Raw genomic sequence first — 26,039 nt, 5'->3', positions numbered from 1 at the left:
CAGGACATCAAAGGCTCTCTCTCTCTCTCCCCCAGTGGGGGGGAGAAGAAAAAAAGCCCAAATGGGGGGTTCATGTCTGGCTACAGGTGTTGCCCGCACCGAAAGAACTGGCAAGTTTATGACAAAGTCCAGAAATTAAACCTGATTAAAACTGATTGGTTATTCACACTGATTTAAGCAGTGGGTATTTAACATATTGTTTAAACTCAAATGAGGACTTTGGAAGTTTCCATTCCATATTTCTGTCATCTGCAAAGTGACTCCACTAGCCAGAAGACAAGATCTGACATTCTGAATATTTAAATTTAAAGAACAGGATAGAATTTTATTTAAACTTTTCTGGATTTCTTTATTCATCTTATGACAGCCAAGAAAGACCCATCAATAAGTTACTTGACATGAAAAAAAAAATGTGCTTGACTTAATTATAAAACAAAATGGTTCTTTTGCTTCTGATACTGTAATCAATGGGACTATTCACATTAGTAAAGTTAAACAATTACCTAGCGTTTGCCGTATTGGTGTCTTAGTTCTGATGAAGGCTAAGCTCACAGGCAAAACTACTCCTACAACTTAACCTTAGTACTCTGCATAGATCATATGTCATCTACAACTCTCCTCCAGTTCACTCTGTCTTGGGACAAAAACTTCTAGCTGGCTCCAAGAGTATCCCAGTTGTTGTCCTTCAATCTCAGCAGACCTTCTCCACGTTGTCCGAGGTCTTCCTCTTTTGTGTTTTCCTTGCGGGTTCCAGCTGAGAGCTCAACAGACTACGCTGGTTGATGGCTTTCTGAGAGTGTGGCCTACCCAACCCCACTTTCTCCTCTTGATTTCACTGTCAGTTGGGTCTTGTCCTGCACTGTTCCAAGGCTCCTCATTTGTGATGAAGTCTTGCCATTTGACGTGAAGGAAATACCTCAGGCATTTGTTTTGTGAATGTCTGCAGCTTGTGATTTGAAGACTTTTCAGTATGCCACGTCTCGCATCCATACAAGAGCACACTCTTCACATGGGCATTGAAGATACAGGCAAAAAAAGAAAATTTCAGTAGTTTTGCCTTTTTATTTTTTTAACAGGGAAAACTACAGGAATTAATATTCTTTTTTGGAATTGCAGTGGGAGCCTAGTGATGCATAGTGCTGTACAAAGGGATAGGAGAAACAACGTTTCATATTACTCTAAAATTTTATTTTTAATTACATATGAAAATTTCTTGGTTTCTTTTTCTTTCATGCTGTGTTTTTAAACAAACAGCAGGGTAGATAAAAATTGATTTTCTGAAGATCAATTTTTCTATTTAATGTAAATACATTTATAAAAATAATCTCTTGAAAATTAAATTTGAATTTATGACAACGTTTAAAAACTAAATTTAGTATATTGTATTAAAATAATCTGAATTAAAAAGCAGTATTTGAGCAGTACATGTTTTCTGATGCAGTTTATAAGTCAAATCACTAAACTGCTGGAAGTCACTGGCTCTGCATCTGGAAACAGAATTAGCTGAAGTGCAAAAAACAGCCTTTGACCAAAGACACCTCCTCTGCACATGCAGAGAGAACATTTTCTTCATGGCCGTGTATTCCTCTACTTCATTTCAGTGGTTAGTTCACTGAAAGTTGAAGAAAGTGATTAGCAGTTGAAAAAATGCAGGAAAACTTGCCCGCTTCTTATTTAGAGATAAAAGTTAACAGTTCTAAAATAGTAAAGGACACTGATTATAAATAACACTTCCTTTATTTAATGAACCCTTTAAATGGAAAAACATGTTATGATAGGTTTTTTTTCAAGTTTATCTGGCACATCAGGCAGCATTATTTAACTTAATTTTAAAATGTTGGTTTAGTGCATTTTAATTGAATTCCAATTCATCCAAATGCAGACACAAACAAGACAACAATTAGCAATAACGTAGTGAATAAGAAATATGTAATTCACCATTTTACTAACAAAAATGTAAAGAATTAAAAATCTGAATCAACTCAAGTTATATAATTGTTTTGGTAGATGTGGATACACTATATTTAGGATCCATCCAAATTCAAAGCCACAAAAAATAAGTCACAGTCCATAACATATGGTCTTTTGCATGCTTTTACCCTACATTATACAGATTTCACGGGAGCAACCAATATTTCTCAAACTAGGAGTCCTGACCCCAACCAGAGTTGCTGGGGGAATCACAAGGTTATTTTAGGGGAGTCACAGTATTGCCACCTTTACTTATTCCTCTACTTTTTTTTAAATTATTCCTTTACTTCTGTGCTGACTTCAGAACTGGATGGTTGAAGAGTGATGGCTGTTGGCTAGGCCACTAGCTTTGAAGGCAATGCCCTGCCAGCAGCAGCGCAGAAGTAAGGGTGGCAATACCATACCATGCCATCCTTATTTCTGTGCTGCTGCTTTCAGAGCTGGGCGGCTGGACAGTGGTGACTGCTGACTGGGAGCCCAGCTCCGCAGGCAGCCATGCAGAAGTAAGGATAGCAGAATGACAACTCTGCCTTTAATAATCTGGTGACCACACCCATGAAACTCCTTTCTGGGTCAGGATTCCTACAAATGTAACACAATGAAATTTCAGATTTAAGTATCAGAAATAATGAAATTTACAATTTTTCAAGTCTTAGGACTGTGAAATTGACCAAAAGGGACTGTGAATTCTCTGGGGCACTTACTATATCTACACACTTGGTTAGTAAAATGCAATACTAAATTATATCAATGAAAAAATCAATATTTCTTTAGGAAAACCATTAAAATACATATTCAAAACAAGATTATAAATGATCATTTATACCTAGGTTTCCTGCTTAACAATTTAAAGCATAATTAAGATCAGTGATTTAAGTCAATCCACCAGAAGAATAAATCTCATTCCTCATAATCTCCTCTCTCTCTTTCACACACATAAATGCAACACTTCAGTCAATTAGCAATGCTACAGGGGAAAAAAAATCCACAGTGCCGATGACTATGAATGTTAATCTTTAACTGGTTAACCTGTAAGCCTCAACCAAACCTCAACCTCAAGCTTACCAGTTACAGTTAATTGATGGGGGCTGGAGCAGTCCCCCACCTGCCACGGGGCCCACTGTGGGAGGGAGGCACCCCAGTGCAGCCGGAGCAGCCTTCATCAGTGACAGGCCTAGCCAAGAAGCGCTGCAGGCAAGGACTACTCCAGCGCAGGAGTGCCATGGACAGGGACTCTCCAGCCCAGCCAGCCCGGCCCCCATCCATGGTGGAGGGAGGGGAAAGGGACTCTGCTCCAGCCCAGCTCCATACCCCATCCTGCATTTAATCGATTAACTGGTTAAACTTAACGTTTAACCAGTTAACTAACTAAACAGGATTTTACATTCCTACTAATGACTGCAGTGCACTTGTTCTCAAACTGCAGTCCAGCGACCACCAGTGATCTGCAGCTGCCTTGCAGGTGGGTTGCTTGGGTCGGGGCTCACCCCCACCTCCTCAGAAGGAAGCTTGCAGTGGCTCTGGTGGTGTCCCTTCCCTTTCTCTAAAGTTCTTGCCCAGCAACAGCTTCCTGCTATGGGCAGGATGGTTGCCTCTCACTTGTGTTGCCCCGACGGATTATTCTGACCCAAAAAAGGTTCCCTGCCCCAACATAAATAAAGATAAACTCAAATCTTTCTTACATCTATAAATTAATATTTTATTTAATTTAAAATGAAGTTTTGTAAATGAACATAATAAAGTTAATGTGCTTAATTAATCTGTTTAATAATTTTGATTTTGATTATTATTTCCTTTCTCTCTGACTACTTACTCCCCCTTACGTTATAGCTCCAGTAGCCTAACACAAATCATTTAGTTCTTGAGGAATTTAGAGATAAATGAAGTGATTCTGTCATCATGCATAGCTGGGTGGTGGTCCACAGAAAGGTCTGAGCTGAGCAGTGTGGGTCATCGGCCAAAAAGTTTGAGAACCACTGCCATAGTGGTAAGTTATCCAGGCCTAGTTACATAGTTGATAATTAACCAAATAGAATGTTTGTCAAGATAGATTCATTTACTGAAATTATAAAAAATGACACACTTTTGGCAGCTGTCAAGACCTGAAATACTACATGGCACATAAGGTTAAGGAACAGGAAATACTAAGGAACAGGGCAGGACACAGGAAATACTAACAAAACAGTAATTCATCAGAAAGTATGGATTTGTATTTTCAGGAATATCTTGTTCCCTTGATTACTAAGAAATCAATTTAATTCTTGTAAATGACTTGCATTCCTTAGACATGTCTTAGACATTCATAGCTAAGCGGACATTGCATAACCACTGCCCACTATTTTATGTATTATTTATTTAATATAAAATCCCTAGGTACATGTTCAGTCTATTTATACAACTGTAATACATAATCATTTTATTCTTTTATAGTACACTGAATTCAATGCAGACATCACACTTTTAAAAACATACACACACACACATATAAATCAATCTTCCCCTCGGATCCTTTCAACGACTAAACATGCAAGAATTATTTCAATTATTACTTGAATACAATATACAGCATGTGATAGCAATATAACAAACATACCTGCAAACTAGGTCCTCAAAATTTCTCACTAGATGCGCTGTCCAACATGTCTACGTCCACACAGCGATCTTTTGAAAGAAGTTCCTCCAGAAGATCTCTTCTGAAGAAATGTCTTTCAAAAGAGCTCATCCACACAGCCCCCTCTCTTTTCTGAAAGAATGGGACAGGGATAGAAAAATCCAGTGCCATGAGCACTGCTCTTTCAAAAAAAGGGTCCTCAGAGTGTCTACGCACGCTTTTTTTCAAGAGACGCTTTCAAAAGGAAGCACTCTTCCTGATCTGGAGAGCCGCATTCTTTCAATTTCGAATCAAAAGAGTGCATTTTGTGTGTGGATGCTCTGTGTGTTTGTTCGAAAAAGGGTCTGATTTCCCAAAGAAATTGCTAGTGTAGACGCTGCCCATGGCTGCATCTACACTAGCCAAAAACTTCAAAATGGCCATGCAAATGGCCATTTCGAAGTTTACTAATGAAGCGCTGAAATACATATTCAGCGCCTCATTAGCATGCGGGCGGCCGCAGCACTTCGAAATTGATGCGGCTCATCCAGAAGAGGCTCCTTTTCAAAAGGACCCCGCCTACTTCGAAGTCCCCTTATTCCCATCTGCTCACAGGAATAAGGGGACTTCGAAGTAGGCGGGGTCCTTTCAAAAAGGAGCCCCGTCTGGACAAGTCGCGTCAATTTTGAAGTGCCACAGCCACCCGCATGCTAATGAGGTGCTAAATATGTATTTCAGCACTTCATTAGTAAACTTCGAAATGGCCATTTGCATGGCCATTTCGAAGTTTTTGGCTAGTGTAGACACAGCCCATCTGTTTAGAGAAAAATAGGAACAAACAAACTATTTTACTTAGAAACATTTACTCTTCGCACTTCTGTTGTGAATGTGAACTTCATCCCTCATTATCTGACACAAGACATTAAATATACTTTGCTTAATTTAAAAAACTAAGTTGCTTGAAAACAATCAACAAAATTTCACCACTTTATTTTGGGGGCTTTCAAAAACATAAGAATATATTTAAAAAAAATCACTAGACTTTTTCATACCAATATTTTGGTCTCCAAACTCAAACTTCAAAGGCAACTAATTAAGCATTGCCAGTAACTACTGGACCTAGTTTACAGTAAGCCAGAAAAACACTTTAACTGGTTTTCAGATGAAATAATCAAAGATAATCTGTGCCAGTTATTGAAAAGATAAGTATCTAACAATCCTTGGAATGCTGTTCTGCAATCATGCCATAGTTGATCTCATAAATATTGTAATCTTTAGTAATGTCCACACAAACAGTCATGCACCCAGGTCCCAATTTTGAAAATATAAGCGTGAATAACTTTACTCAGATTAATAAATACATGCTTGCAAGTTTTTACACCGTAGACCAGGGATGATTGTGCAAATTACCATGACGGAAGGCTCATGCCTCAATTCTATCAGTGCAAGACTGGGCACTTTAACCCTAAGAGCAAAACTGAAAGTCTGACTGGTAATGATAAATATGCGCAGACTATTTTGCAGTAAGCAGTTATGGCATAAAAGTGTTGGTCCCAGCATATGACTGAGACAATGCAGATGACATGAACCTTCTGTTAGACCAATTTCTGTTGGTAAAAAAGTCACAAGCTTACAAACAAAACCCTATAAACAAACACCTGTGTGTATGTACGTATAAAAGAGGGAAACAACATTTTGCTTCAGATAACCACTAAGGGCTTGTTTACACTCATCGGAAAAGCAACACTGACACAGTGATCTTCTGGAGTTCAATGTAGCACATCTGGTACAGACGTGCTACATCAAACTCAGACGGCACCTCCTCCCCTCGTCGACACTGGTATTCCTGCTCCTAATGAGGAGTCAGGGAAGGGAAGTCAATGGAAGGGTTCGCTCCTGTTGACCTCCTGCATTGGAGACTGTACAGAAGCGTGAATTAAGGTATGTCAACTCCAGCTATGTAATTAACGTAGCTGCAGTTGCCTATCTTAATTTCATCTTTCCCGTCAATGCAAACATGGTCGAAGAAATGGATCATTTGAACACTGTGGTGAGTACCATGAGTATACCTCACTATGTTCAAGAGATTATTTGCAGCAGTAAGGTTTACAAAGTAAGTATTAGCAGGACAAATCCCTAATACATTATGAAACACTGAATAACCTCAATAAACATTAAATCAAAGGGTAAGTAACAAAATCCCAAAACTGAGCATCAAAGTTGTCTTTGTGGATGCTTCCCCAGAGTGTGCTAACAATGAAAGACAGCAACAAAAAGAAAAAAAATGTTGTTTTCATAGACTCCAGAGAATAAAGCAAAGCACGTTAACATTAAATATACTACAGTGCTTAAATTGATATTTTCAACATTAAAATCATGTCTAGTATTTTAATGATTGTTGCAAAAAGCATTTGTTTACTATAACTGGGAAAACAGAAAAAAGAATTCACTATACCTGACAGCACTTAGTTTGAATATAATCATTTAAGTCCTAATAATGCAAGTAATTGGTTGTATACATATGTATTTTGCAGGGTTAGGGCCTGAACCAGTTTCCCCAGTTTGAATGAGTTCTTCATTCAAGGAAGAAAAATGTAAAGATAGGAAAATGCACTTCTAAAGCCATAAGGGAGATGATGTACTTCAAATAAATAAATTTTAAGTTCAAAGTTATTTTCAAGTTCGTCGTCCTTTTATTGACTTTCATTGAAACAAGTTTTAATAAAAACACAGAACTTCTCCATCCTTTTTCAGCTTCCGCTATTTGAAGTTATCAACAAAGACGTAAAATATTAAGAATTTCTACTATACAAGTTTTTAAATATTAAAGATGAATTACACAAGAAAAACAGTAATACTATTAATGTGTATATAGTATCGGAAATTAAATCTAGTCATGTTTTCAATCAGCAATTTTCTAATACTTGCCATTTATACTCAATAGCCTTACCACTCTCAAAATAACCATTTAACCTTTCCCCCCAACTGCTGGTTTTACAAAACAAACAACCATAGCCCAAAGCAGTGTCAACCTTATTACATAATACCTGCTGATTTTAGAAGCATTATATTCCTTATTGCATCAATAGGGTACTGTGAGATAACATAATATTGCAAATAGGATCAGACATTAGTGACAAAAATCACTGAAATAATCACCAAATCCATTCTCTTGCAGCATCAAGCGGGCACAACAAATGAAGTACACAAGTGGCACAAGGGCTGGATATCTGACCTCACTGCAAGAAGCTCCAGCTATTCAGTTCATCCATAAGAAGCTTAGTGTGACTTGATGATCATTTACAAGTACTCAAATGGAGAGAGGGCTTCTCATAGCAGAGAGTTCTTTATCCTAGAACAGTGTTTCCCAATTTTATGGGACCCTTTTAAACTCGGAAGAATTTTACGGCATCCCTAACAACAGTCATATATGGAGCTGAAAAAGTAGACCACAAATAAGTAAAGATAATAAAAAGCAAATGCTAACCAAGGTCATGAGATCAACATTTAAGGTGCGTCTACACTTGCATTCCTCTTTCAAAAGAGGTATGCAAATGAGGTAAATCAAAAATGCAAATGAGGTACAAATTTGAATATTTTGCACCTTATTTGCATATTATTTCAAAATAGCTTCTTTCAAAAGAAGAAAGCCAGTGTAGACACTGCTCTTTCAAAAGTGAACCCCATCTTCGAAAGAATCCTTCTTCCCAATAAATAAAGGTAAGAATGATTCTTTCGAAGATGGGTTTATTTTCGAAAGAGCAGCATCTACGCTGGCTTTCTTCTTTCGAAAGAAGCTATTTTGAAATAAGAATATGCAAATGAGGTGCCAAATTTGCAAATTTATACCTCATTTGCATTTTTGATTTACCTCGTTTGCATACCTCTTTCAAAAGAGGAATGCAAGTGTAGACACATTCTTAGTTTAATTGCACATATTTAAAAACAAAAAAAGTCACATTTAGTGTGTACAAAAAATAAAGCTCAAAAACTAATATGCATTCTAATGGCAGTTTTCAATGCAAAGAGTGTTTTGTCTTCTTTTCTTGGAAAATTCTTTTTACATTTGGTTTAACTCTGGAAAGTTGGATTCGTATATCAGGCACGGCATTAAGTCGATTTCTGCATTTCATTTTTGTTGCTGCATAATCCGAGAACCCAGTTTCGCACAAGTTTGTGTTGGCAAAGGGTAACATCTGAGGAACTGCACATCTTGATAAAGCTAAATATTCTTAACATAAGCTGCCCCAAAATGATCCACACTCCCCGACAGTGAGTATGCGGATTTATGATGGTTTATAACAGCCGACTGCACCACTCGCTGATTAGTGACGTGATTATCCCCACTGTCTGGCTATGCTGTCATTACACAAAGGAACACTGTGGCAAACACAAATTAATGTGTTTAAATAAAATTAATAAATGCTTAAATATTAATTATTTTTAAATCATAAAATGTTATTATGATGGAATTTTCTTGCAGAACCCTTATTTTCACTTTGCGGAACCCCAGGGTTCCGTGGAACACCATTTGGGAAAAGTGTCCTAATAAAAACAGGGCATAATGATCCAATGGCTGGAAAATGAAGCTAGACAAACCAGGACTAAAAATAAAGTGTAATTTTGAAAACAGGGAAAGTGAGTAACTCTTGGAACAGCTGACCTAGCTAGGTAGCAGATTCCTCATCACCTGGAGACTACCAATCAAACATGGATGTCTTTTTAGAAGAAATGCTCACCTTCTGGCCTTTAAAAAAATATTAATCAGGAATAAAAGGGCCTATGGAAGGCAATGTGGAAAGAGCCAATCCAGCAACTCTCTGAACAAAGGTCTGTAGTACAAGATGCCAAATTTGTTACAAAGCTGATGTCTACGAGAAATTATCCTCAGATTTAACCTGTGAGGCAGCATTTGGTCAAACAGATCTTCTTATGAACATGTCTCATCATTTCACTGGGAAAAAAATCAGACAACTGTTTGTAATACGGATGATGTGAGGCTACTGTTCTATGTTGGGATCTCATGCAATATTAATAACTGACATGCTCTGAGCAGATGAATTTATATGCTAGAGTGCTGTTGTACTAAGGAATCTCTATAGCTCTATTTTTTCCCCTCTGGTGAATACAGAGATAGAGGAAGACAAGTAGACACCTGGCGACAAAAAAAAAAGAGATACTACCTTCAAAAGCAGCAAATTAACCCTCACAGAAGTTTTCTTGGTGACATTTGTATCCACCTGAAATCAAAACGGTGAGGGGTTTATTTTTTTTTTTTAAGTTCCATAACAAAGCATGTACAAAAGATAATAAAGCCCCTGAAGGACTAAAACTGTAAGAGCTTCTCTCCTGTGTTCTGGCTCCAGAATGGTTCTAAAACCTCAAAGGATAAACAGCCGTCTTTTTCACAACACACTCTGAAGCTGCTCCAAAACCTGGAATGCTATGAAAAGATATATTTGAATGAACATTCTGGAGAAAAAAGGATGCTTGTAATTCCAATTCACCTTTGAGAAGCAGAGTCAAAGAAAGCCCAGATAATATTGAGCAACATAATAGTCTTCTAAATTTAATTAGACATAAGCAGTGCTTCTGCTCTGCTATATTAACAGCAATCATCATTCACATCATTTTCTAAGTCCATTTCAGCCATTTTAAAGCCGGGGGTACAATTAGATTATCTCTTCTGACTCTGTTTATTTCAAGTCACAGAATTTCACCCAGTTCCTTACCCTTGTGGTGTGCCCAGTTACACAAGCTTTAGCTACTACAGGCGGAACCCCTCTAGTCCAGCACCCTTGGGAACTGATCGGTGCTGAATGATAGAATATGCTGGATCACAGGAGATCAATCTTGTCTAGCACATTACCAACACTTCCAATGCTTACTGGGCTCTTAGAAGATATTCACAGGTAAACTACAGCTAAACAACAACACAGAACACAGAGATGGGACTGGTGGGACTTGGCCACATCCATGATATGCAGTCGTCCAGCTAACTAAAATCATGCTGGATTACAGATGTTGCCAGACTAGAGAGGTTCAACTGGTACCACCAGCTAATTTGTCAAGTGTTGACAAAAGTGAATTATGTATATTAGAGGCATGCTAATGTACCTCAAACAAATTGTTACAATTCAGAAATAAATACAATCATTTACCATTTATGTATTACAGTAAGAATACACTACAGGTTCCTAAGGCCAATCTAACTAGTGTAGATGTAGAATGTTCCTAGCAGAGATGCAGGCTGGAACAGTTTCTACCATTTCTCTAAATAAAACAAGCTATACTGGCAAAAGCACTTCTCTTGCTAGTGCAACTGCTTCTATAGTAGGGCATTTGCCTGCAGAGAAATGTTATTAAAAACCCCAAACAAAAACCATAAATGCACACTCCCCTGACCAATATGACTGCACTAGCACAAGTTCCTAGTGTATACCTGCCCTAACTCTGAACACACAGCCACTGTTACCAAACCCCCACCCCCCCCGTTATCTAAAGAGCGTCAGTTTCAGACTCCATGCAGCTGGGAATGCACCCTGCATTGTTTGATGTTGAAAGCACTAGCACCAGTTGTCACAGAAACTAAATCCTGAGTTCAGAGTTCTACATGTCAAAAGTGTGTCAGTTCTCTCACAATGCACAAGGCACACAACTTCTCCAAGTGAGATGTAAAGGCCTGGTCCCAATCATGCCCAGCACTAAAACTGGAAATCTCTTTGGTGAACCACTTCCTTGATTTTCATCTGAACGCGGAAAGGACTCTATTTCAAGGCAGATTTTACCACAGAGAGTTTGGCTCTGAGCCTGCAAACAGGAAAGACATTTCAACATTAAATAGACTAGAAGGTCTTTGAGTGTTTGCACAGTGCCTAATAGAAAAGGTCCCTGAGCCAAGTGGTTCCTTTTATCATTACAGTCATACAAGCAGTAACCGAAACAGGAGCAACAGCGTTCCGAATGCAGCTCCATCACTTCAACTGGATTTTTTCCCCATGCTTCTCAGTCCAGCAGTAAACACTTCCAGACTCTGAGAGGCAACAAAAACGTATGGGCCTTAAGTTAGAGTTTTACTAATTTTTCTTCTTCCACTGCATGACTACCCGCTGCACAGAGGCATTCTACATAGTGCACTGCAAATATCAATAACCAAACAGGAAGCATGTATAAGAGAGAGACAAATCAATGTTCCCATATCATTATGTAATGTCCCAGATCAGAGGTTCAATATCTTACAATTTAATATTTGTACCACAGTAGTAATTAGGAGCCCTAGATGTGGACCAGGAGTGTAGAAAGCACTGTTCAAATTCCAGAACACAGAGATGGTCCATCCCTTTGCCTTCTACCTATCTAGGTAAGTTATATCCCTGTAATTCTGAGCAACGACTTTTCAATCTCATTTGCACAACTATATTCCTTTGTAATTCATTGTACTTATACATACCTTCCTTACACTTCAAAACACATTTAGGCCTTGGCTACACTAGCCCCCTCCTTTCAGAAGGGGTATGGTAATGAGACGCTTCAGCAGATACTAATGAGGCACTGCTAGGAATATGCAGCACTTCATTAGCACAATGGCGGCCACTTCACTTTCAAAACACATGCCACCAGTGTAGACAGGGGCCTTGCAAAAGGACTCAGCGGACTTCAAAAGTCCCTTCTTCCCAAAATTAAATGGGAAGAAGGGACTTTCCGAATGAGGGGGTCCTTTCAAAAGGATCCTGTCTACATGGGCTCCGTGTGTTTCGAAAGCAGCACTTTCAAAACGCATCCGGCTGCCATTATGCTAATAAAGAGCTGCATATTCATGGCAGCGCCTCATTAGTATCTGCTGAAGCAGTTCATTATCATGCCCTTTCCGAAAGGAGGCGGCTAGTGTAGCCATGGCCTTTAAGTCCAAAACTCCAATGTTTCTGGTATAAAACAGACGGACTAATTTATGGAATTTTAAATGGTTTTGCATTATTTTAAGATGCTTCCTGTTCCTCCCAGTTTTTTCTTCCACTTTATGACAGCATATATATGGCAATATACATAGCTCATAGAACTGGAAAGGACCTTGAGAGGTCATCAAGTTCAGTCCTTTCCCCTCACTGTAGGGCCTATAACCATCCCTGACAGTTTTTTTTTAAATCTATTTGCCCCAGATCCCTAAATGGCCCCCTCAACAACTGAGCTCACATCCCTGGGATTAGCAAGTCAATGACCAAACCACGGAGTTATCCCTCCCCCCAACACACACAATAAAGGATTATAGCTTGTTTCAAGGTACAGTAGAACTCTGGGTTTCACACGCTCAAGCTGAGCAAATCTCGGGTTAATGTGACTGAGTGGAGGGGAACTAGCACCTGGCTCTGGGCTGCCCGCAACTCAGGTGAGCCAGGAAACTGACCAGTGCAACAGCACTGGTCAGTTTCCCGACTCTTGTAAGTGGCAGGGAGACAGGTACCAGCACCCTGCCACTGACAGGAGCAGCTGCTGCTGTCAGGGGTGGCAAAAGTCAGGCTGCCGCCCCTGACGGGGTGGTTTCACAGCTCCTTTCAGGACAGCAGCCTGATTCTTGGCTGCCCCCAGACAGGGGCTGGGAAACTGAACAGTGCAGCAGCACTGATCAGTTTCCTCTCTCCTGTGAAAGGGAGGGAGCTGGGAGCCAGGTTCCAGCTCCCTGCTGCTCACAGGAGTAGGGAACTGGAGCCTGGCTCCCAGCTACCTGCCACTCACAGGAAACAGGAAACTGCCCTGCTCTACTGCACTGGTCAGTTTCTTGGCTCCCCCGAGTAACACCAAATTTTACTTACACAGGGTTGTGCAGGAACGAAACCTCCGCATAAGTCAGGGGTCTACTGCAGCCTTCTTTTTGAATAAGTGTATATATAAAGAAGATTGCGGGAGAAAAACAAAGACACATGCCCCACATGCTTTAAAACTGCACAGAAAGGAGTGGTTCCATATATTTGCCATGCAAACCAGCATTCCTACTGTAAGCTAACGCATAAATAAAAAGTTTTCCAACTCTTGAAGTGATTTAATACAAATATAAATGGAAAAAAAATCACGTACCAAAACACATCATCTACTGTATCATCTATGTGAAAACATAATCCAGTTGCACTGACCTGGCAATACATCACAGAGTCAGTATGAAATGTTTTAAGAAATAAGTACCATTTCATGAACTTGACCACCACCAAAACCCCAACCCTGTCTAGTGAGCCACTAGTCTACTTTAACTGGACGTTTCACATAGGAAAGTTTACTATCTTGTTTTTTATATAAATCCTGTTTAAGGGGCATGAAACAACATTACATTAGTCATCTCTGCAATAAAACAAGTTAGTGCTCTAACAGGGCTGTTACTGATAGATTTACAAAGTCATAAAATGTTCTAGAAGTGTATGCAGATATTTACATATTCAGAAAACCTCACAGGCATAAAAATGTCTAAAAATAAGCATAAGTTATACACTATCCGATGACATATCTGACCTTCTTGCAGCAGTTTCATTCTACCACAAATCCTCCGCAAATACTCAGAACCCTTAATATATAACTTATTGCCTCTGTAGCTGCTTTATGACCATAAACATGCAGGGTTCATCCATAGGTAACTTCACATGTCTCTTGCAAAGACAATCTACACCCTAGGCCCAGGCCTTTTGTCAGTGGGGTCAGGGAAAGGGAGCAGGTGTCCTGGGACCCTTTAAAATGCTGCAGCAGTACAGTGCCACCATTGTAAGCACAGCTCTGACCAAGTGAGGTCAAAAGGGATGCTAGAGCTGACTACCCTCACCCCGCCCCTTTCTCCCCTTGGCCCACCCCTCCCAGGGGCACAGAACCAGGCCCCCCACACCTTGCACCTGGGCCTGTGGCGGCTGTTGGCCCCTCTGCCTAGGGGCCATAGCTGGCTGGTCATGGTTCCACACCATTCGGAGAGGCTAGCAGATTGGCTTCCTTGTGCTCTTTTCATGCCTGGGGATGAGTGGGGAAATCTCTCCTTTTCCTTGTGCACTGGCAAAGAGACTGGATACAATATTTTGTAAGAGCCAGACTGTCCAGTTCGGGTCACTTATGCAAGGTTATCTGATTAAAGATACTGGCTATGGTCTGAAGAAGTGGGTCTGTCCCACGAAAGCTCACCTAATAAACCATTTTGCTAGTCTTTAAAGTGCTACTTGACGGCTTTTTGCTTTGATAGTGTATAGACTAGCACGGCTTCCTCTTTGTTACTGTTAAAAACCAGAGTTAACACAATGGAGATTTATCAAAGGGGATTCATCAAAGACGGTGATAAAGGAGGATATGCTGAAGAACTACATAACCAACAAGAAACAAACAGAGCCAGCTAGTTCAAATGATCTCATCTCTGTAAAAAAAAAAAAAAAAAAAAAAAAAAAAACTATATTGCCCCAACTGCAGTATTTCTAGCCAAAGAACCAGAGGCAGCTGAATGAGGTTCCCATGGTCTTCACCAATCACGATTGCCGAAAATAACATTCAGACACTGTAAACTTTCAGAGACCCACACATTGGATTTGTTACTGTCTTCCTCGGCCCCCATCATCTCTTTTGTTCTTGGTTTATGCTAGGTCTTGATAGTGCAAACGCACACACACACACACACACACACACACACACACACACTTTACTTTCCTACTGTGAGCAGTCCCTTTGAAAGCCATGATAGTAAGATAAGCACTTGCATATCCTGTTTGCCTAATAATGTCTTATGCTGTAGGATCTTTAGGGCAGGAATTTTCTGAATCTTCTTGTAAAAAAAACTCAAGAACATATATGGTCCTCCATGAATTGTAACAACATGGGAAATCAGTTCAAAAATTGACTGAGAGGTGACAGGGCTGAACATTTAAGCTACCTCTGAGGTACTAAACCCGTGAAACCTGAGGTTTTGTTCAAGGTCGTACAATAGGCCATAACTAACGGTTTTAAGGTTGGAAAAACCTATAACAAGAATTAAATTGGGTATTATTTTGTAGAGAGGGTGACGCGGAAGAAGAGACTTCCAACTGGGATAACAGACACTGTCGAGACTACCTTACTTATACTTAGTAACATCAGTCAGTTGTGTTTAACGGTAGCCAGCGTACCTTTGGGGGCAAGGAAACGGTCCAGTTTGGTTGTGGTCTACAAGTGCTTTTTGCAGTACTCTGGTAAAATAAGTTTAAGTGTTTAAAGCTGAAAATCTCTGTTAAAAAAAAAAGTGGAAATAATTCTTGATACAAAGGTGGATCAAACGCCTGAAGCAGCTGTCAGAGATAAATACTAGTATTTATCCCTGGATCCCATGCTGCTTAAATTGGAGTTAGCAGGCTTCAGTTGAAAGGGGTTCAAGCACTATGGCTATGCCTACACTAGAAGCATCTGTCGACAGGGAAAACTTGACAGAACCTCTGTCAACAGATTGCATCTGCACACAACTCACTCTGTCGACAGAGAACTGCCAGACCGCACTGCCTTCTGGTGCCAGAAAGCGGAATGGCAGCTCTGCAAAGAGGGCTCCCCGGCAACTGGGAGCCCCCTCTGTCAATAGAAGTGTCTACACCGCACTTCTGTTGACAGCACTCTGTCAACCAATTGTGTCTCAAATTTTTGAGGGATGATACTGTCGAGGCAAATGACAAGTTCTGTCGAGAATCTGTCAACAGAACGCTTTAAGTGTGTAGACCAGGAGTGTCCAACCCGCGGCACGCGGGCCACATGCGGCCCTGGACAGCTAGTAATGCGGCCCCACAAGATCGTAAACTTTTAACATTATTATGCGATTTATATACATTAACTATATTATATATTTTATATGCGGCCCAAGACAATTCCTCTGCACTCAATGCGGCCCAGGCAAGCCAAAAGGTTGGACACCCATGGTGTAAATGCTCCCTGAGTTCTGTCAACAAAACTCTCTAGGTTAGACCTAGCCTTTATATCAGTATGATTTCTAAATCACAGAATCATAGACTACTAGGACTGGAAGGGACCAGGAGAGGCCACCGAGTTCAGCCCCCTCCCCTAATGGCAGGACCAAGTACTGTCTAAACCATCCCTAGTAGACATCTATCTAACCTGTTCTTAAATATCTCCAGCGACGGAGATTCCACAACCTCCCTTGGCAATTCATTCCACCGTTTGACCACCCTGATAGTTAGGAACTTTTTCCTAATGTCCAACCTAAACCTCCGTTGCTGAGTTTAAGTCCATTGCCTCTTGTTTTATCCTCAGAGGCCAAAAAGAACAAGTTTTCTCCCTCTTCCTTACAACACCCTTTTAGATACCTAAAAACCACTGTCATGTTGCCCCTCAATCTTCTCTTTTCCAAACTAAACAAGCCCAATTCTTTCAGCCTTTCTTCATAGGTCACTTTCTCTAGATCTTTAATCATTCTTGTCACTCTTTTCTGGACCCTCTCTAATTTCTCCACATCTTTCTTGAACGGCGGTGCCCAGAACTGGAAACAATATTCCAGCTGAGGCCTAACCAACGCAGAGTAGAGCAGAAGAATGACTTCTTGTGTCTTGTTCACAACACACCTGTTAATGCATCCTAGAATCACGTTTGCTTTTTTTGCAACAGCATCACACTGTTGACTCATATTTAGCTTGCAGTCCACTATAACCCCTACATCCCTTTCTGCTGTAGTCATTCCTAGACAGTCTCTCCCCATCCTGCATGTGTGAAACTGATTGTTCCTTCCCAAGTGGAGCACTTTGCATTTGTCCTTATTACACTTCATCCTATTTACCTCAGACCATTTCTCCAATTTATCCAAATCATTTTGAATTATGACCCTGTCGTCCAAAGCAGTTGCAAAATCCTTTGAGGCAGAGGAGAGAGAACATATGCAATACAATATTATTGATTCTGAATCAAATTAACTTACACCTGAAGAATATTAAGTCACAATACTATACATATCTCTCTTCTAAGCCACTTCAAATCTTATGAAATAGGTCATTTTTGCATCGCATTGAAAAAAAATACGTTTGAGAAAAGTAGAGAAACACGCTGAAATAAATGAGATGAAATGCAATGAAGACAAATAGAGTACAATTAGAAAGTGATAATCAATTGCACAAATACAAAATGAGAGATGATTGCCTAGCAAGCAATACTGCAGACAAAGATCTAGTGGTTTTGGTGAACCACAAACTAAGTATGAGTCAACAATGCAATAATGTGGCAAAATTAAGCAAATATAATTCTGGGATGTATTGACGGGAGCACTGAAAGCAGGACACGAGAACTAGTTCTTAAACACTATTCAGCAGTGGTAAGGCTTCTCAGCATCGAGTATTGATCCAATTCTGAGCATCATTTTTCAGGAAGACATGAACAAACTAAGGAAGGAAGTCCAGAGGACAACAACAAACTCTTAAACATTTAGAAAACATGATCTATGAGGAAACTGTTCAAATGTGTTTGTTTAGTCTGGAGAGAAGTTGTTTCAGGAAACATAACAGCATTCAAGTACATCAAAAGTTGTTAAAAAGTAGAAGATGATAAATTGCTCTCCTTAACCACAGAGGATAGGACAAGAAATAATAGGCATAAATTACAGCAAAGGAGATTTAAATTACACATTAAGAAAAACTCTGGGTAGGTAAGCACTGAAACAAATTACCTACAGTGGTTGTGAGATCTCTGTCACTGGAGGTCGTTAAGAACAGGTTAGACAAACATCTATCAGGGATAGTCTTGATCGGGGTGAGCAAAGTGGAAGAGGGTCCCGGGGGGGGGGGGCATGAAATTTCATAAGGAGGGTGCAGCACAATTGACTGCTGAGTCTCAGACTCATCCATCTCATCAAAAATGTTGAAAGCTGTTACCGTTTTTATATATGTGTGTTCACATTTATATACCGATTAATGTTTTTACATTCTACAAACTTATTTCCTCACGTGCTAAAAGGCTTTTTTCCCCTCCATATGAACATAACTGAAATTTCCATGGGTTTGGATGACATCAGGTGGGTTGTGGGGAAGCATGCTAATTCCAGGGATGAAAAGTGGTGCCGGACATAAGAAGTTTGCTCACCCCGATCTAGATAATACTTAATCCTCCATGCATGGGACTGGACTAGAGATCACATCCAAGTCCATTCTAATCCTACACTTCTATGACTCCACAAACACTAAGCTTTTCAAACTAACATGGACACAAACTTCCTGGACAGCTCTAAGATAGCCCTTAGATAAAAGCAAAGAACAAACAATCCAGCCTCTTAGATCCAGAGACATATTGCCTCCGCCTGTCTACGAAATCCCATACAACGACCGCTAACTGAACTATTCATCCATATTCCAAAGTTCCTCAAAAACCTCCTCTGACAACCCCCACTAACTAGGGCAGAAGGCACCCGCCTTCTCCAGCACTGTCGGCTGCAACTCTGCAGACAAAACAATCCACTAGCTCTTGCCCTGAGCAAGTAAGGCATGTTGACAAAACACAACTCCGGGTAACTGGGCTCGGGCTGCCGGAGAGCTGGAGGAGCTGCCACCACGAGGCGTTTCCAGCTACTCCTTTACAAAGCACAGAGCACACGGGACCGAGGCTTCAGCGATTTTTGCCCCCAGAGCTGGGGGACACCTACTGGCCATTCGGAAAGGCAAAGCCGCTGAAGCACCAGCCTCCCTGCAGCAGCCGCGCTCCCGGGCCGGGCGTGGGACCAAACAGCCGCACGGAACAGGCAAAAACTCGCTGCCCACATGTCCGCCCCGCAGCGCCGCCAGCGCGGACTCTTCCCTTCCCACCCTCCCCGTGCCACGGCGCCCGCCGCGTCCGGGCCGCTCGGGCAGGGGAGCAGCCCCAGTGCCGCGGGGCCGATCCGAGCCCGAGCGCAGCGTGTGGCGCCGGCCCCCGCAGCAGCTCCCCGGCCGTGCGCGGCGCCCCAGCCACCTGTGCGGTAACGGGCCGGGGCTCAGCGCTGCTCCCTGGGCCCGGCCCGCAGGGCCCCGCCGCCGCCGCCACTCACCCGCTAGCGCCTCGCCCGCTGCCGGCCCCGAGCAGCCGCCCCGTAGCATAGCGCAGCGGGCCCAGCTCCGGCCGAAGCTGCCGCTCCCGCCGCCGGCCCTGCGCTGCGCAGCCTGGGCAGGCGGCGGGGGGGAGGGGACTGCGGGGGCAGGCGTCTTCGCGGGGGAAGGCGAGCGGAGCCTGCGCGCTGGAGCGGCCGCCGTGCTGCCCGGGGGAGGGGGCGGGGAGGCTGCGCCGCCGGAGCCCTGAGCTGGGGGGGGATGCGCCGCAGCGCGCGAGGCTCGGCTGGCTGGCCCGGCCCGGCCCGGCCCGGCCCGGCCCGTGACACCCGCTCGCTGCTCCTGCCCGGGGCTAGCTTGTGCCGCAGCGCGCCGGCGATGCGTCACGGGCCCTGGGGCGCGTTGCCTCGTACCAGCCGGCTCCGCTGCCGCCGGCGCTCCCCGGGGGGCCAGCTGGGCGGTGCGGGGGCTCGTGTGAGCGCCCTGGTGCCTACTTTCCGCCCCGGCGGTGCTGAGCCTTCCCGCAGGGCCAGAACAGCTCAGTCGCTGCCTAGTGAACGGAGTGGAACCCACAGCGTGGCCGTCCCCGGCACCGCTTTTAAACCCTCGGCGGAGAGTCAGCTTCCCTCTAGGGCTGGGGCTTGCTGCAGTCCAGCTCCAGGCTGGTGTCCGGTAAAAGCCTTCATAACTGGCGGGGGCATTCCCCTATGTTCCCTTCATGGCACCTGTGTGCGCCAGTCTGACAGTGAGAATGGTACAAACTCATTCCAGGGTACTGTATTGTGTATCCCAATATAATTATTGTGCACATGAAAAGCTTGACTCATCTTCCTCACACTGAGGCTCCTGATCTGTAGCAAACAACGCACACTTTTTTCCCATCCTGGCTTATCTTGCTTCCTCTCCCTCCCATCATAACCTAGCAGGGCTGTCACAGTTAAAGCAATGCTTCAGGGCATTTATTAGGATTGTTGCATTATCTTTGGTTTCCCAAAGAATGTGCTGTCTTGAAAGACTGAACTTTTTGGAAAACATAAACAATACAAGCTTTCATAAACAATATACAGGCACATGTACTAGTATGACCATTGCATGGTGACAAGTATCAGAGGGGTAGCCCAGTTAGTCTGTACCTTCAAAAACAGCAAAAAGTCCTGTGGCCCCATATAAACAAACAGGTCTTTTGGAGCATAAGCTTTTGTGGGCAGTCTATAAGGGGGCACAGGACTTCTTGTTTTAATAAGAGCACTGTAAGCAGGACACAAGAACTAAAATTCCGTCACTTTAACATAAGCAGGGTCAAATACAGGGACACTAGCATTCTGGACAAACAGTAAGGAGGATTCAAATCATAGGCTACACTAACTTGTTTTATTGATTCTTACTTACAAAATAATTTCGCTATTGGCTAGGTCAGAGAAACTTCTCCTTTGGTGCAGGAGCATTTTCCTTAATGAGAATTTCCTGGAGCCATTTAGTCTTGCCTTTAAAGATACGTTGCATTTCTTTATGGCAAAGGAAAGAAACGGATGCCTTCATGGCGTGGGCCTTTTCCTCTGTGCATTGTTTCCCATTTCCGTAGTTGTATTTGGCAATCACTTTTTTCTAGTTAATGAAGAAGTCCAGAGAAATAACATGCTGAAGCGTTATATTTTTCATCTGCGGTGCTATGAGTGTGATAGTGTTTAGAGTTTTGCCAAATGGATATGAACATTTTAAAAAATTACAAGGTCTGTTAGTTGATAACAGCACCCATGATACTGTGCTCTGTAAGTAAACTTTGCCTTGAAGGCCCTGTTAGATATGACGGGCAAGTCTTTCTTTAAACAACTTTATAATCATTAGGAAATATGATTATTTTACAAGTTATAATACAGTTAACAAGGCAGCTAACTGCCCATTCTCACTGAAGTCAATAGCAAAACTCACATTGACTGCAATGGAAGCAGGTGGAGGGAAGGCATTCTTGCAAGAGTGAGTTTTTAAGCCCTTTGGGTAGCAGATCTTTTTGGTACATTCACAAGGCAGCATCTTTTGCCTATAAAATCCCACTGGAAGCATCTGTTTGTTGCCAAGCTGCTTCACAAGCTATTCTTGGACCATTCTCTAAGGAATTCCTGAATTAAGATTTTTAAGAGAGAAAGATCATTTGGGACCCAATCCTGAAAATCTCAGGGATGAACTGGCAATATATTGTCAAGGAGTACCCACAAAATTTCCTTGTCTTTTTTGCTTGTGGTAAACCCTATGTACAAGTTAAGAGATGCATAAATTTATGGAGAAGAGTAATGAAGGACTAAACATCTATATCCTCATTTAAACAAATAACATTAATGGACTGTGCATTCCAATGAATGTAAATAAAAAAGAGAGAGAGAGAAAGGTAAGTCACCTGACTAAATAAATAAATAAATAAATAAACTGCAAATGCTGGAAATGTTTGTACTTTATGTTCTGTTTCTGAAAAAACATACTAAGGAAAATGATGTTAACAGTGAAAGTCTCATTGGGTTGAGTGCAATCAGGAGTTCATCCATTGAGGACACTGAGAATTCAGCAGATGGATTGTACTTCCAGTGCTGCAAGAAACCTGACATCTTTAACACCCATGCCACAGACTTTCTTCAGTGAATACTTATTGCAATGTTAATCAGCTATTTGCAGGATTAAATGCTGTAGAAGAGACACTTATCTATTACAATAATGTGCATGATATACACTAAGTACATTGCAGGATTGATCCTTATATTACACTGCTAGCACAGTAGCCAATGGGATTAGTCCCATGAATAAATTTAAGTACGTGCTTAAATGTCATGCTAGATCAGATGGCTCAGGGACTTATTGCAGTATACGAGGCCAATCCTGCAAGTCAGTGGAACAAAATACAGAAAAGGTCTTGAAAGAAACCAATGCAAAGAAATATAAATCTCTCAAGGGTAAAAGGCAAAAATAAAATACATAATAATGAAAATAATAATGGTAACAATCTTCCTGTGAAGTGGATAGTGGAATTTAAACTTGATTTACAGGTGTGAAATTAAACTGCTTTACTGTAGTGTGCACAGTAGTAGAAAGAATCTGGAAACTAATTAGATCAAACATGCATAAATTTTATTGTTACATAAGTATTTTAAATCTCTCCACAGGCTTCCTTCTTTCACTACATCCAGCTTAAGCTCTGTTCCTTGATCAATAAAACTCTTTTCAACTCTGCCCTTCTTATCTATTCTTGTCTTCTACTGCGTTACCACCTCCACCTCCTTCCTCCTGCCAGTGATATTAGCCTTGCCTGTCCGGCTTCTCACACAAATAGCTCCATGCCTTCATCAGTCCTTTGCTTTCCCTCTTCCTTGAACCCCTGAGCTAATCTGTAAGGCTACTTCCCCCTCCCCACTGGACATACTTCAAATGACTGCTCAAGACTATCCGCTCCTGCCGTGCATATAAGACATCAGCCAATCAGAAGTAGCTAGGGTTGAGAGGGCAGAGGGGGTAAGTGCAGTTTACATTGTGATTTTTAAAAGCTTGATAGGTTCTTTCTCTGACCCTTTGTATATTACTAGTTAGTGTCCATCCTGCACTCTGTTGTGCTGGAACAAGTACCTCCCTAGAGGTTCAACGACATCAGAGGCACTCCCACCAGACACAGCAGTACACCCAGGTGCGATGGTGGCAGGATCCAGCCCTTAGACTGTAATCTCTTGGGAACTAGTGTCATGTCTTCATAGCTAGGGCTACCCTAGCCCCCGTCTTTCAAAGGGGGATGCTAATGAGCCACTTTGGCAGATGCTAATAAGGCACTTCCATAAATACGCAGCATCTCATTAGCACAATGGCAGCCACACACATTTCGAAGGATCCACTGAGTACGCTCTGAGGTCCAGGCTTTTGACAACTGCTCCTGATTTCATCCTCTGACATCCATCCTGCAAAGAGAAGTTGCTGCTATGGACGCTTTCCTCTTTGACGATTGACAGGAAATATTGGACTGTATGCAAGTTAAAAAGCCTTTGTGAATTTAAATTTCAAGTGTCGTTAATTGGTTAATATTTCTGCAGTGATTAGGAAATATAAAATATCATAAGAGCTAAATCTTATTACATGGCATATATCAACTTGATACAATGGACACTAACGCAACTACTCATTCTGCTGATAATGTTAAACCCAGGTGTCAAGCAAATCAGACATGAGCCCTAGCCCTGGGCCTGATGCTACTCATACTCAAATCAATGAGAACTTCATTATTGATTCAGTGAGAGCAGTACTGAGCCCTTCTATTTATAACCCACAGGCTCACTAATCTTCCTCATAAGATTAATTGAATGGGGATAACTATTTTAAGATAAATTTCATTAGAAAAAAGGACATTTTATCTCTTTACCATGATGACTTAATGCACATTTTTTTCTTCCTCTTTTCCTAAGTGGAGAAATTTTAAAAGATAATTAAGTTTAAAAGAGATGATCACAAACACAGTTAATTGACAGATACAGTGTTACCAATTAATACTCACTTTAGGCCATTGCTTGTTCTGAAATTTACTGAACTTTACATTCACTACAATTTCAAAGATCAGTGTTATTTTAGCTAATTTTGAGGAAATACAAAATACTTTATGCAAGCAGAATTGTAACAGCAGATAGAAAACTGCAGGGTGCAGGTGAGCAATAAGTAAGATAAATTGCACTGGGGAGGGAAAGCAAGTTCTCTGTAAATGCTAATAAGATAATGTTGTATCATTTCATACAGTCATGAGCATCTTAGGTCCTGATCTTGCACTCCGTACTCAGGAAACATTCAGTGAAAATATTGCCCGAGTGCAGGATTGGATTCTTTTGCAACCAAGCACTTACAATAATATGGATGAATATACCAGTAAACAAATTATTAGATTTTTAAACTTTGGTTGGGATCACAGAAGCACTGAAAGAGACATAGACCTCGCTGCCTGAACTACAGAAATAGAGAGAGGATTACCATGTCCGAATCATTCTGCTCCTTAAGTCCTAATAATGAAGGCCACACACAACTTCCGGCGAATATATCTGCTCCCTATTTTAAATGAATTTACTTCACACACAGTCCCACCTTTTTTCTCCATGTTTTCTCCAAGGCTACATCTACATAAGAGAGTTTTCCATCAAAATGTGACTTTTGTCAGGTGAACCCCTGATGCACCTACGGGCAAAATGTGCTTTGTCTACAGTTTATCAACAAAACTCAGCACATCCACTGGCAGCATTATACCTCTCCACATTAAGGTAGAACGCCTTTCTCGACAGTTTCCTGTTGACAAAACACCTGTGTATAGGGCCATGTCTACATTAGAAGCATCTGTTGACAGAAGTTACTGTTGACAAGGAAATCTTGACAGAACCACTGTTGACAGATTGCATCTACACACAACTTGCTCTGTCAACAGAGCTGCATTGCACTTTTGTCAACAGTTCTCTGTCCAGAGATTGTTATGCCTCAAATTTTTGAGGGATAATACTGTCAAGGCAAATGCAGAGTTCTGTTGAGACTTTGTTGACAGAATGCTTTAAGCGTGCAGATGGTCCCTGAGTTATGTCGACAGAAGAAGCCCCTTCTGTCGACAAAACTCTCTAGTGCAGACCCAGCCACTCTGTCCACCAAAGTTTTGCCACAAAATCCCTTGCAACAGCCACTTCTGTCAACAGATGCTTCTCATGTAGATGTAGCCCAGTTGTTTATTTAACAGACAAGTATTAAATTGATAATCACAAGTATTTGTGATGGACATGGTTTCTACATTGATCCAATCGGGAAGTAAAAGTGATATCTCATGAATTCTGGCCAGTCACAACTAATTAACAGCTCAGATCATAATTATTCACAGAGAAATTTGTGATAGAGCTCAAATATCTCACTATTTTAAGGGACATCGCTCCTCTTACTTCCAAAGTTATCACGAATTTTGATATTTCTTCAAGTTTATTTTTCAAAAGTATGTATGTTGTAACTCATGAAATAGAGACTATAGAAAGAGATGTTTACAATAAAGGAATTAATTCCAGTGTTTTAACTTTCCTGTATAAATGTTTTGGGCTGTTCTTTTTGGGTCTTTTATTCCAAACAGTTAAAAGAGACGTAAAAAGAGTCAAGAAATTGTCTGCCATCAGTAGAAAGGCTACATTTCAGTAGTAAATTTTTATTTATTGAGTCATTCACTCAACTCTATTCTTCAGAAAGCCTAGGGAGCTTATGGAGTGAAAAAATAGAGCAGGCTGTTCAGATTCCAAACTAGTAAGGAGTAACAGATAACCAGACAGCAGAGCAACCTTCAGCTTTGTCGGCATTGGAAGAGAGAAAATGATACTATTGGTTTCTTCCTCCACTTGGCTCTTTTGCTACTAGCTACATAGTCCTTCCATGGAAAACTAAGGGGAGTCACACAAATGAATCAGCTCACTGTATGTAGGAGTACAACTCTATTTTAAAATGTCATGTTCCAACATCTATCC

At 41.3% G+C, this 26,039-nt stretch overlaps 1 protein-coding gene across 3 annotated transcripts in view; it reads right to left on the bottom strand.

Annotated features, from left to right (window-relative positions):
• Positions 1-19,676, bottom strand: part of LIFR (LIF receptor subunit alpha) — a 94,842-nt gene extending 75,166 nt beyond the window's left edge. For all 3 annotated transcript variants that reach the window (XM_074995631.1, XM_074995635.1, XM_074995634.1), the window contains exon 1: positions 19,551-19,676. The gene's annotated coding sequence lies outside the window, so the exon portion shown is untranslated. The remainder of the gene's footprint in view (positions 1-19,550) is intronic.
• Positions 19,677-26,039: the final 6,363 nt, after the last annotated feature.

The sequence above is a fragment of the Carettochelys insculpta genome, chromosome 5 (assembly GCF_033958435.1).
Source record: "Carettochelys insculpta isolate YL-2023 chromosome 5, ASM3395843v1, whole genome shotgun sequence".
NCBI classification, from domain to species: Eukaryota; Metazoa; Chordata; order Testudines; family Carettochelyidae; genus Carettochelys; species Carettochelys insculpta.
Note: the sequence above shows the minus strand (reverse complement) of the source record. Positions and strands in the feature narration are given on the sequence as shown.